General features: G+C 42.2%; 1 pseudogene; it reads left to right on the top strand.

The window, feature by feature from the left end:
* Positions 1-6,106: 6,106 nt before the first annotated feature.
* LOC116630854 lies at positions 6,107-7,841 on the top strand (annotated as a pseudogene).
* Positions 7,842-8,098: the final 257 nt, after the last annotated feature.

The raw sequence follows: 8,098 nt of genomic DNA, 5'->3' as shown, positions 1-8,098 counted from the left end.
TTTATTTATTTATTTATTTATTTATTTATTTATTTATTTATTTATTTTAGAGAGAGCACGAGCACAAGCACGGGGAGAGGGAGAGGGAGAAGCAGGCTCCCCGCTGAGCAGGGAGCCCAATGTGGGGCTCCATCCCAGGACCCAGGGATCATGACCTGAGCTGATGGCAGATGCTTAACCAACTGAGCCAGCCAGGCGCCCAACATTGTAAATTTAATTAACAACACTGAATTTTTTATTTTAAAATGTTTGAAATGATCAATTTTATGTTATGTATATTTTACCACAATAAGAAAAAGATTAAAAAATAAGCTGAAAATGAGCAAAGGACCTGAACATTTTTCCAAAGAAGGTCAATAGGCACATGAAAAGATGCTCAACATCACCAGTTATTAGGGAAATGCAAATTAAAACCACAATGAGATATCACCTCATAATGCTGACATATCACCTGTTAGAATGGCCATCATCAAAAAGAGCTAATAAATGTTGATATGGATGTGGAGAAAAGGGAAGCCTTGTGAACTGTTGGGATTGTAAACTGGTACAACTGCTATGGAAAACAGTAAAAAGAGAGGGGCACCTGGCTGACTCAGTCAGTGGAACATGCAACTCTTGATCTCAGGGTTGTAAGTTCAAGCCCCATGTTGGGTATAGAGATAACTTAAAAATAAAATCTTTAAGCGGTGCCTGGGTGGCTCAGTCAGTTAGGCATCCAACTCTTGATTTCGGCTCAGGTCATGATCTTGAGGTCATGGGATCGAGCCCTGTGTTGGGCTCCACGCTCAGTGGGGAGTGTGCTTGAGATTCTCTCTCTCCCTCTGCCCCTCCCCCTGCTCACGCTCTCTCTCTTTCTCTCTCAAAGAGATATTTATTTCTCAAAGAAATAAATAAATCTAAAATAAAATAAAATCTTTAAAAAATAGAAAGAGACCTACCATATGATCCAGCAATTCCACTTCTGGAAATACATCCAAAGGAAATGAAAACACTAACTTGAAGATATATCTGCACTCCCCATGTTCATAGCAGCATTATTTACAATACCCAAGACATGGAAACAACCTAAGTGTCCATCAATGGATGAATGAATAAAGAAGTTTGGGTATATATAAATACATACATACAATGGAATGTCATTAAGCCATAAATGCACTAGAGGAAAATTTACTATTTGCAACAACATGGATGGACCTTGATGGCCTTATGCTAAGTGGAATAAGTCAGACAGAGAAAAGCAAACACTGTATGATCTCACAGGTGGAATCTAAAACAAACTCATTAAAAGATTAGACTTGTGGTTATGAGAGGTACAGTGTTAAACTGGAGGCAGGTGGTCAAAAGGTACAAACTTGCAGTTATAAAATAAGTAAGTACTAGAGATGTAATGTACAACATGACGACTATAGTTAGCATTGCTGTTTGATATATAGGAAGTTAAGAGAGTAAATCCTAAGAGTTCTCATCATAAGGAGAATTTTCTTTCTTTTTTCTTTTCTTTTAATATATTTATATGAAATGATGGATGCTAGTTGAACTTACTGTGGGAATCATTTCACAATATATATAAATCCAACCATCATGCTGTATGCCTTTAATACAGTGATGTATGTCAACTGTTTCTCAATAAACTGAGAAAAACATTTAAAAAATAAACTGGCTGTATAAAGGAGGAACTAGAGTAGGCCAAGCAGACCAAGAAAGAGGTTGGAACATCCATCTGATCAGAAGCTGATGAGAACTTCAACTAGGACAATGAAAATCAGGAAAAATTTTAAGTAAAATGATCAGGACCAAATGCCTATTATTTTGGTCCTGCTGAATTTAAGGCATGTGGTGACACTCCATCTCCTTCTTGCACACACTCCCCACAAGGGGCTCACTGCTGGGGTCCCGCTCATTTTCCCTCAGCAGTCCCCTGCCAATTATGACATCACAAATTCAGACCCAGGGGGTCAAATCTACTGTTTTCAAAAGAAGTCAGAATCTGTATTTTTATGTGAAATTTCCTGATTTATAATTCCCGTCTCAGGGCTATTTCCTGTTTATGACTCTTGATATGGATGGCATGATAAAATAGGATAACAAATTCATATTGCACTGACTATAGACCAGATATGCACTTGGAATGTTTTAAAATTTTTATTTGTGTGTATTTATGGTATACATAATACACTAGAACAATGGTATCTATGTATTAAATCATAAAGAGTAATTTATAAAGAATGTGTATAGGGCCACCTGGGTGGCTCAGTTGGTTAAACGTCTGCCTTTGGCTCAGGTCATGATCCCGGGGTCCTGGGATCAAGCCCCGAATCTGGCTCCCTGCTCAGCGGGGAGCCTGCTTCTCTCACTCCTCCCTGCTCGCTTGTGCTTGCTGTCGATCTCTGTCACTCTCTTTTTCTCAAATAAATAAATAAAATCATTTTTAAAAGAATGTATATAATTTGGAGAAAGAATGAGGATATCCTGAGAAAACATCTTTTAATACATCTTAAGATAAAGGTATAGAATCAAAAAAGTTCAGAGAACCTCTGATGGAGACTATACCTCAACAGTATGTCATTAAGCCACAGTTCTCAAGCTTGGATGGACTGAAAAATCTGGTTTCAGATGCCCATCCCTAGATCTCACACACCACAGTTTCTGACTCACTAGGTCTAGGGTGGGAATAAGAAATCTGCCTTTCTAACAAGTGCCCTAAGTGATGTCGGGTCAAAAACCCATGAACCACACTTAAACACAGACATATTGTTAGGAGTAGAGGCTCTTGAGTCAAAAGGTCCTGGTTTCAAATCTTGGCTCTGACATTTATCAGCCATGGGACTTTGAGAAAGTTAACTTTAACTTCTGAAAGTCACAAATTTCTCATTTGTAATCTGGAAATAATACTAATGGCTACCTAATAAGTTTGTAAAACAATATTCAGCACATAGGGAAGGTAAAGTAAATATTAACTATTTTGTTATGATTGATTAATTCTTAAGTTCTGTGGAGGGAGCTGAAGTGTTTTTAGGGCAAGGTGAGCTACCCTGTTTCTTTTGTCATCCATCTTATAAAGAGCCTTTGTCTGAGCAGGACTCCTCCCTTTTATCACGACCTCCTTTGTCTGTTCTCAAATTCTTTTCCTCTTCAAAGCTGCCCTTGATGTTCTTTTTAACTTGACTTCATCTACATAAAAACATTCACAGACATGGGTGCTCATCATACTAATCTCTCTACTATGAATATGTTTGAAATTTTCCTTAAAAAAAAAAAGCCTTTTAAAGTCTTTGTTCACATGGGGGCGCCTGGGTGGCTCAGGCGTTAAGCTTCTGCCTTCGGCTCAGGTCATGATCCCAGGGTCCTGGGATGGAGCCCCGCATCGCGCTCCCTGCTCAGCGGGAAGCCTGCTTCTCCCTCTCCCACTCCCCCTGCTTGTGTTCCCTCTCTCGCTGTGTCTCTCTTTCAAATAAATAAATAAAATCTTTAAAAAAAAAAAAAAAGTCTTTTTTCACAGGAACTGCTCTAAACTTTACCCTCCGTACGGAGAGCTCTGACTAATATCACCTGAAATTTACACCTGGGCAGTGAATTTTAGGCACCATCTCTTGAACTCTCCTCATACATACAAGGTACATAGAAGGTCTGAGACTCATTCATGACCCTAGCAGGGCATTCTCTGTGAAGAACATCAACCGTCCTAGCACATATAACGTCCATCTGTCAGGGCTGTCAGAGTCTGCAGGCAGACTGCCATCTTACTGCTGGGATGATCCAGTTGGCTAGCGCTGTCCTGGGTTCTGGGGCCCCATCCCCAACTCCAACCAAGGCACCCCAGAGATAAAAGCAGATGATCCTGGAACAAAGTAAAAATAATTTAGCTAGATAAACATTCATTATTACTATTAGAAAATAAATTCAAAGCACATGCCCTAATTTCCATAACTCAGTGTCAACATCTTTGTAAAAAGGTACTAGATGGGCAAGTGTAACTTAAAAGTTACCCAAAAAGTTAAAAAAAAAAAATACCAGCAAGCGATTTTCTAGTCTCAAATGTTTGAAAACCTCATTCTCCAAAATATAAAAATTCCAAGTGAAACATCCCCAAAGCTAATACTATTAGGGTTTAGGCTATGCTGCTATAACAAAAAAAACCCAAGGATACATTGGTTTACCTCAGGGTCTATTTGTCTCTCTTATCACAGTCTTGAGGTGCTCCAGGGTGGTAGGGCTGCATGGCCATCCCTGCACAGGGCTTCCAACCCAGTCAGGAGGAGGAAGGGGAAGAGCCACAGAGTATATGAGTGTTTCTTTCTGGGTGCACATGTGAGAAGGGCACAAATCCCTTCCACTGACTCTCCACACACTGTCCACTCCACTGGACAGAACTGATACACATAAGCCACACTTAACTGCAAGGTCTACTGGGAAATACAGTCACCAGCTGGGTGGCCACATGGCCAACCTAGACTCAGAGTCCTAGTATTAAAGAAAGGGAGAATAGAGGCTGGTGAACAACTAGCTGGTTCCTTCTAGATCTTCCTCACTTCTTGTACAGTGGAAGTGCAGAAACTTTTTAGGTTATACACATCCTCAGAGGGAAGTCTGTTCCGGATGATTGTGAAGTATATAGTATTTGGAGTCTATCTGGGTACAAAACCTGGTTCTCTCACTAGCTGTGTACCCATAGGCAAGTTACATAACATCTATGTGCCTCCATTTTATTATGTGTATTTGGGAAATAATAATAGTACCTATCGCACAGGGTACCATAAGAAATAAATGGGAATATATTTTTAAAGCATCTAACATAGTTTCCACAATGCAACCCCTATCAAAATCCTAATGGTATTTTTTTTGCAGAAATAGAAAATAAATCTTTCCTAAAATTCACATGGAATTTCAAGGCACCCAAATAGCCAAAACAATCTTGGAAAAGAAGAACAAAGTTGGAGATCTCACATTTCTTATTCTCAAAACATATCACAAAGCTACAGTAATCAAAGCAGCATGGTACTGGAATAAAGACCAACTTCCAGACCAGCGGTATAGAATAGAAAGCTCAGAAATAACAGTTTCTAGCATGTGCGAGGCACTTAATAAGTGTGCCATCATCATCATCATCATCACCACCACTAAGCTGGATTATTTTTTCCTCCTCCATATATTGCATACTGATGCCAGTCATTTAGTTCAGGTGCATTTATTTACTTCTTTATGGACTTTGAGTTTGGCAAGTGTTGACTGAGTACAATGAGAAATGTGATTTAGGCAGAGATTAATTGAGGAAGGGCAGGTTCCAACTTAGCCCCAAGGACTCAATCTGACAGAATCTTTTCTACTTTCCAAGGTTTTAAATAGATATGAAGGGACTTGGGGCGCCTGGGTGGCTCAGTTGGTTAAGTGTCTGCCTTCGGCTCAGGTCATGATCCCAGGGTCCTGGGTTCGAGTCCTACATCAGACTCCTTGCTCAGTGGGGAGACTGCTTCTCCCTCTTCCTGCCTCTCTCCCTACTTTTGCTCTCTCTCTTTCTCTAAAAATAAATAAATAAAATCTTAAAAAAAAAAGAAGGGACTTATCTTTGTCTCATCATTGAGAGTTGTTGGACGGGCAGTGGTCCTCAAGTCTATAGGCAAAGGCACAGCTGACACAAGGCCAGGTCTGGGTCTCTACGGGCTGTTGTTAATAACTAGTACAGAGTCTTCAGAGCATGGGAGGCCAGATGGGGCTTGCAGTCTTGAATGCCACACTGCTGGATAAATCTTCCATATCTCACCACACAGACAATGAAACAGGTCAACAGTCTAAAGGGGGAACTTTATTGTGCAGGTGATTTCAGAGCAAACTTGAGGTCAAGGAATAAAATGTTGGGCAGGCAGCTCAGAGGTCAAGGCCTGAGCATGCATTTTTCCACACCAGCTTCTGGAGTTTCAGAGGAGCTTAATGAGAGCCAACAAAATTTCTGAGCATTTGTTGGCAACTATGCCAGAGAGCTAGGTTGACATTCTCTCAGAGCAACATCACTTGATGTTCCAGGTGGAAGCTGTTTGTGTCTTTTCTCCTCTTAAATAATAACTACAATTCAAATATAATAAATGGTGATGAACAGTTTGTTTTCCATTTCATATTGTAAAAGCGTTCATCCCGGTTTACCACACTCACACCACTGCGAAAGTCTACTGCTGATTTTTATTTAAAGGTCCATGTCTGGAAAATGGTCTGCTTTCGGTCTTCCTTTTTACCAGGAGATAATTATAACTTCATCGACCTGCAAGGCGGTATAACTCTTACAGACACAGTTAAGAAGGGCGTACCGGCCATTCCTCTCCAGGATATGTGCTCTTCCTGCCGTATCTAGTGGAAAGATTCTATTGGAGTCCCCTTCTCTTCTCCCTTAACCACACCCAGAGCAGCTGGGGATGCCTTCCAGACTTCCAAACTGTAACAGGGAGCTGTCAGGCCATGAGTGTCTGAATCCTTGGTCTGTGGACCTCAGGGCAACCTGAACTTTGCAGAGAATTAACACAATAGGGAGACTTTTCCGTTTTCCCAGGAATTGGGCCATGATTTGGGCCATGATGAAAACCAGAACACTTGTGTGCCCCAACATGATCACCCTCCAGAGTCATGGAATGATCTGTATTTAGGTAAACAGGCATTAAATATTGGTGTGCACAATTCTGAACTTCAGTGAATACCAGTCCTGGTTGTCTTCGAGAACAACATGACAGACCACGGGCTGGGTCTGCATTGCAGTCTCAGCTATGGGTTTGAAACCTGGGGTCCCTGGACCCTCCCCCAGTGGATCCATAGCTAGAATTCAAAGAGTCTCTGAACATGAATGGGGAAAAATGACATCTTGATTTTCACCAACCTTAAACCGAAACATAACATTTTGTTCCACTACAAATGTAGGCAATACATCATTGTAGAATTAGCAGTGCGCCCAGCGGTCCTGCGGATCTGTCTCTTGCTTCAACAGTGTTTGGATGGAACAGACCCAGGGACGCCCCTCAAACCAGCCAACGACCACCCTCCAACCTCTTTTCCAGTCGCAACCTTGGGAGCCATCTTCTTGGCCACCCACTGCCTCCGGGACCAGCCAACAGCCAATTTCGAGCTTACCTTACCACCAATCAACCATGAGCTCCCAGATTCGTCAGAATTATTCCACCGAGGTGGAGGCCGCCATCAACCGCCTGGTCAACATGCATCTGTGGGCCTCCTACACCTAACTCTCTCTGGGCTTCTATTTCGACCGTGACGATGTGGCTCTGGGAGGTGTGGGCCACTTCTTCCGCGAGTTGGCTGAGGAGAAGTGCGAGGGCGCCGAGCGTCTCTTGAAGATGCAAAACCAGCGTGGCGGCCGTGCCCTCTTCCAGGACGTCCAGAAGCCGTCCCAAGATGAGTGAGGGAAGACCCTGGATGCCATGGAAGCTGCCCTGTTTCTGGAGAAGAGCCTGAACCAGGCCCTTTTGGATCTGCATGCCCTGGGTTCTGCCCGCGCAGACCCCCATCTCTGTGACTTCCTGGAGAACCACTTCCTAGATGAGGAGGTGAAACTCATCAAGAAGATGGGCGACCACCCGACTAATCTCCGACTAACCTCCGCAGGCTGGCCGGCCCCCAGGCTGGATTGGGCGAGTATCTCTTTGAGAGGCTCACTCTCAAGCACGACTAGGAGCCTCTGGAGACCAGCAGCCTTTGAGGGGGCCCCTCTGACAGCCCCCTGGTGCCAGAGCTTGTGCCTCAGCCTCTCCCTGCAGCCACGAGGCAGCTTTTTAACCACCCTGGAGCCCTCTCCCAAGCCGTGGACCAAGTGGAAACAATAAAGCTTTTTGCAGCAAAAAAAAAAAAAAGCAGTGCTTTTGATGATAGAAACCACAGATATATTCATGTCGCATTCAGCAGTTGTAGACATCTCAAAATATCATCTATACTCATTAATACTTCAAAATTCAACAGTTACTGGGCTCACTACTGGATCTTGTTGAATGCAATAATAAGATGCACATATATTACTGTATCTTAAATACTTTCTAGTGTTTCTAGTTAACCGTATTTAACATATTTGATTTCGTTTGTATTTAATTTTCTTTTTTGAAAAGTATTACTC

This window comes from Phoca vitulina, unplaced genomic scaffold (genome assembly GCF_004348235.1).
Source record: "Phoca vitulina isolate PV1807 unplaced genomic scaffold, GSC_HSeal_1.0 scaffold4, whole genome shotgun sequence".
NCBI lineage: Eukaryota > Metazoa > Chordata > Mammalia > Carnivora > Phocidae > Phoca > Phoca vitulina.
The sequence above is the reverse complement of the archived record's forward strand: the minus strand, read 5'-3'. Positions and strand labels throughout refer to the sequence as shown.